Here is a 5388-nt window from a genome sequence, read left to right as displayed (position 1 = left end):
GTGTCATAACTGGCTAGGGGGCCGGAATGAACGGATCACACAGACAAACACCAGACTCAAACTGTCAGTTCCCAAGAGCTGGGAAAGGACTAAGTGCCCACCAGTTGAGCGATGTGGCTGGCTTCCTCAACAAGAAGGCAGACGGTAAGCACAGGTGGATAACTCACCTTTCAAGGAACAAACAGAAACCAGAAAACACCGGTCCAGAAATTCCAAAGTCCTCTCTGGAAAGTTCTCCCACCCTTAAGACACGCAAAGCCAAGCGACGCTAGAGCCCCTTCCCCCGCTGGCGACGTCAATGCCTCGCTTGGGCTCTCCACCTGGGGCCTCGGTGTCCCCACCGGTATCACAGGGGCCCCATAAAGGTCCGGCCGGCGTAGGACGGCAAGGGGAGCGGGGCCCCGTAGAGACGAACGCCGGTGCCACTAGCGCAGCGCTGCGCGACAGGAACGGAGCGCGTCCACACCAGCGGTCCCGCGAGCCCCAGCGAGCTGGCCGGGCCTGCGCTGCACAGCCTGGGGGGAGGGGCAGGCTGGAGAACGCCCGGACGGAATCTGAAAAGTAAAAAATGCCACGCAGCTAAGGACGGCGCACGTGGGGACAACAGACCCCCATCGCCAAGCCCTAACCTCAAGCCCCAGGCACGGACGGGGTTCGAACCCGCGATCTTCGGTTTACGAGACCGACGCCTTACCACTTGGCCACCGCGCCTGACAGCCGAGCGAGCGGTGGAAGCTCTCAGTGGAGGGTAGGCGGCGCAGGCGCAGGAAGCGCATGGCCCCGCCTCCGGCCCCGCCCCCGGCTTCCCGCCCGCCCCTCCGGACCCGCCCCTCCGGACCCAGCTCTGCCAGCCGCTCGGTCGGGCCGGGCCTGGCGCCGGAGTCCTGCCTGCGGCGGGACCCGAACTAGCGGCGCTCTGGCCCGGCCCGGCCCTCCTCCCCGGGAAAGCCGGGAGGAGGCCCGCCGGGGATTAGCGAGAGGCTTCGGCGGGACCGGGCGCCCAGACGGAGAAAAACCACGGCCGATGCTTGCCACGACGCGAGCGGAAGCGGATACCGCGGCCGCGAGCGCCCAGCTGTGTGACCTTGGCCGGGTCTTTTCCGTCGGGTCGGCAGGTTGCGCGGGCACCTACGGGGCTTCGGGCCGAGCATACCGGGAGCCGAAGGGGCAAGAAGGGCAGTGCAGGCGTGGACGGTCCTGGCTTTGGAAAAACATGTAGGGAGCTGGGTGGGGGGATGAGGGCCAGGCTTCTGGGGCGCGGGGAGGTGACTTTCCTTCGCTAACCCCGCAGGAGCGGCAGTCTGGGTAAGGAAACCCTTCCCCGGCTGGTTCACGCTCCGCCCTTGCCCTTCAAACCCTGGCACGGGAGACTCCTGATAAATATCTGTTTAGACAAGATGGCCTTGCCCGGGAGGAACCGACGTGGGCGCACAAGAAGATGCCCCCAGGGATGTTCGTGGCGACAGTGCTAGTGGGAGTGAACCTGGGAGGCGACCTGGATGAAGCTGATAGTCTGTCCATGCCAGGGAACAGGGGGTCACTATTAAAAAGGAATGATCTAGGGGCGCCTGGGTGGCGCAGTCGGTTAAGCGTCCGGCTTCAGCCAGGTCACGATCTCGCGGTCCGTGAGTTCGAGCCCCGCGTCAGGCTCTGGGCTGATGGCTCAGAGCCTGGAGCCTGTTTCCGATTCTATGTCTCCCTCTCTCTGCCCCTCCCCTGTTCATGCTCTGTCTGTCTCTGTCCCAAAAATAAACAAACGTTGAAAAAAAAATTAAAAAAAAAAAAAAAAAAGGAATGATCTAGAGTCAAAGGAAGGATTGTCGGCATAGGTAGTGCGCAAAACCACATGTGATTTTAGAAAGCAGGATATCGGACAATAAAACCATTTATTAAAGGGAAAGACGTACAAAGCAGGTAAAAGTATAAAGTAGTAAAATATAAAGGAGAGGAGGAGACTGGCTGGAGATAGGGGACAAAAGGAACTTTGTTGGTAATGTTTGTGGTCTATTCTATGAAAGAGGCAAAAAGCTAAAATGGAATATGAGTGCTTATTATGATCCTTTATACTTTTTCGTAGATCTTGTATTTTGTTTCAAAAAATTCTTAAAGGCAGTTACGCCCCTCCGTCCGACTTTGGTGTGGCCACAGCGTCTGTTTCAGGAGAGGTTGGGGGGGGGGGGTAGAAGAGCCCTCCTCCTGGGGGCAGGACATGGCCAATTGCAGCCAACTCCAGCCCTCCTGCAGGCCAGCACCGGGCGAGGGGGGGGGGGGGGCGGGGCGGGGAGACACAAATCAGACCAATGGCACCATTGCTTACCCTAACACCGCTACTCCAAAGTCATTCTTGCTTATTTATAGAACTTTTTTAAAAGTGTACAGCGTGGAGATTTAGGGAAACCCAGGAAAGCGATTTTTGTGTGTGCTAAAAAAAAAAAAAACCTAAAAACAAAAGCACACACAGTTTTAGCTTGACCGTCTAAAAGTGTGGTGTCTACCCTGTGGACATTATTGTGCAACAAATGGAACTTCTGTTGAAACTATACCCACCCAACAGTAAGTAACTCCCCTTCCCAACCGCTTCCCAGCCCCTGGCAACTACTATTCTACTTTCTGCGTTTCAGAGTTTGACTGCCCAAGGTACCTTATAGGTGGAGTCCTACAGTAAGTAGTTGCCTTCTTGTTACTGGCTTATTTCACTTAGCGTAACGTGCCCGAGGTTCATCCGTGTTGTCGCAGGACACGATCTCCTTTTTTTTAAAGCTCAACGATAGTTCCTTGTGTTTTGTAAATCCATTCGTTCCTCGATGAACATTTAGGTGACTTTGACCCCTTTGCTGTTGGGAGTTGTGCTGCGGTGACATGGGTATGCAATTATGAGATCCTGTCTTCAGTTCTTTGGGATCTATAGCCCAGAAGTGGCATTGCCAGATTCTATGGTAATTCCATTTTAAATTTTTTCAAGGAAATGCCGTACTGTTTTCCATAGTGGCTACACCATGTTACATCCCCACTACCAGTGCACAGGCGTTCAAATTTCTTCACATCTGTGCCAATACATTTTTTTTATAGTGACCATCCTAATGGGCATCAGGTAGTATCTCATTGTGGTCGGATTGGCATTTTCCTGATTGTGATGTTGAGCATATTTTCCTATGCTCGTCGGGCATTTGTAGATCTTTGAAGAAATATCTATTCAAGTCCTTTGCCAATTTTTTATTCTGGTTATTTTTTTTTTTTTTATTGTTGGGTTATAGGAGTTCTTTTTATATCCTAGATGTTAATCTCTTATTCGATTATTGGCTAATATTTTCTCCCTTTCTGTAGGTTGATTTTTCATTCGTGTTGATTGCTTCCTTTACAGTACAGAAGTCTTAAGTTTGATGTCATCAGTTCCATTTGTCTGTTTTTGTTCTTGTTGCCTGGGCTTTTGGTCTCATGCGAGAAATCATTGCCAAATGCAACGTCATGAAACTTTCCCCCTATTTTCTTTTTTTCTAAGAGCTATATCAATTCAGGTCTTATGTTTAGGTCTTCATTCCATGTTGAGCTCATTTTTGTATGGGGTATAAGGTAGGCATCCAACTTCATTTTTTTGTCTTTGGCTCTCCAGCTTTCCCAACACCCGTTTGTTGAAGAAGCAGGAAAGTTTTAAGAGCACGAACAGGAGAATTCAAAGGACCTGTGGTCTCCCCACCGGAGAGAAACACAAGTACCTACATTCTTGTGTGTGTGAAACACACTGTAATGTATTTATCTTCGGACACAGGTTTTTTCCCTCACATTCCAACAAATTAAAAATCAGGACGACAACTGATTAGTTGGAGTCTTATCGGCCTTTTCCCCCTTTAATGGCACCTAAAAGAATAGCTTTTTAAACTTGTGAGTTTGATGAAATCGAGTATATGAAACACAGGAGGGTCAGATGCATATTTTCAGATATGTATATTTCATGGTATCCAGATTTTTCTCACTTACCATTGTGGGATGAACATTGCCCATGTCCTTCTAAATGGATCATTTCATCGACTATAACAGGTACCACTCTGGTGCGGGATGTTGATAGCGGGGCAAGCTGTGCATGGGGGAGGGGCAATATGGAACTCTCAATTTGGCTACCGACCTAAAACTGCTCTAAGGAGTGTATTTTATAAAAGCACCTGAAAAGAAAATTCTTCGCTCTCCGACCCTCTGCTGTGACTCACAGCCAACCCTAGGCTGCACTGGGTTGCTCCTTGGTGGGGTCACGGTGGGTCTGTCCAGGTGCACTTCTCAGCTGGTAGGCCTGGGAGCCAGGTCTTGTCTCCTTGAGTGAGCAGCCGTAAGTATGTGATCAGACTTCTGTTTTCTAAACGTCTGTGCCATTTTTAGGACCTTTTTGCATTGGCAAAGATGCTATGAAACTTCACCGAAGTGTGAGAGCTGGCTCAAGAACACAGAACCCGGGGGCAGAAATCAGGCCATACCCACTTCCGTATAGCACAGTAGTAAGAGGTTCCCATCATCGATTCCTTCAACAAATCCTCACTGAGCACCTACAATGTGCTAGACTCAGTGCTGGAGCTATAGCAATGAACTAAGCAGCACAGATCCCTGCCCTAATGGAGCTTCCATTCTTAAATAAGCAAAACATAGTATATCAGCTGGTGAAAAGCACTAGGGAGAAACATCAAGCAGGGAAGAAGGATAGGAAATTCCAGAGGGGGGAGGAAGGGTTGTCATTTTATTTTTTATTTTTTTTTTATTGAAGAAAATTTTTTAATGTCTATTCATTTTTGAGAGAGAGAGAGGACGAGGGAGAGGGAGGGAGAGAGATGGAATGCAAGAGAGGGAGGGGCAAAGAGAGAGGGAGACACAAAATCCAAAGTAGGCTCAAGGCTGTCACCCTAGAGCCCAGTGCGGGGCTCGAACTCATGAACCACGAGACTATGACCTGAGCCCAAGTTGGACATCTTAACTGACTGAGCCACCCAGATGCTCCTATTTTTTTGTTTTTAAGTTTATTTCGAGAGAGACAGAGACAGGGTGAGTGGGGGAGGGGCAGAGTGAGAGGGAGACCGAGAATCCCAAGCAGGCTCCGCACTGTGGAGAGCTTGATGCGGGGCTCAAACTCGCGAAACCGTGAGATCATGACCTGAGCGGAAACCAAGAGTCCGACACTTAACTGACAGAGCCACCCAGCCTCCCCTGGTTGTAATTTTAAATAGACAGGCGTGGCAGACTAAATTCAGGCTCACATTCTTTGCTGCTTTTCCATACGGAGGCAGAGTCTATGCCCTCCTCTTTGGACATGGGCTTGACCAGTGGAATGTGGCAAAAGTGATGTGTAAAATCCCAAGCCTGGGTCCCAAGAGACCTTGCAGCTTCTGCCCGTGAGAGATCTCAGAGCCC

General features: G+C 50.5%; 1 non-coding gene across 1 annotated transcript; it reads right to left on the bottom strand.

Moving 5' to 3' along the window:
* Positions 1-639: 639 nt before the first annotated feature.
* On the bottom strand, positions 640-711 carry TRNAT-CGU (transfer RNA threonine (anticodon CGU)). The gene has a single exon. It is a non-coding gene; the product is annotated as a tRNA-Thr (tRNA).
* Between the last annotated feature and the right edge of the window lie 4677 nt (positions 712-5388).

The sequence above is a fragment of the Acinonyx jubatus genome, chromosome E1 (assembly GCF_027475565.1).
Source record: "Acinonyx jubatus isolate Ajub_Pintada_27869175 chromosome E1, VMU_Ajub_asm_v1.0, whole genome shotgun sequence".
Lineage (NCBI taxonomy): Eukaryota > Metazoa > Chordata > Mammalia > Carnivora > Felidae > Acinonyx > Acinonyx jubatus.
The sequence above is the reverse complement of the archived record's forward strand: the minus strand, read 5'-3'. Positions and strand labels throughout refer to the sequence as shown.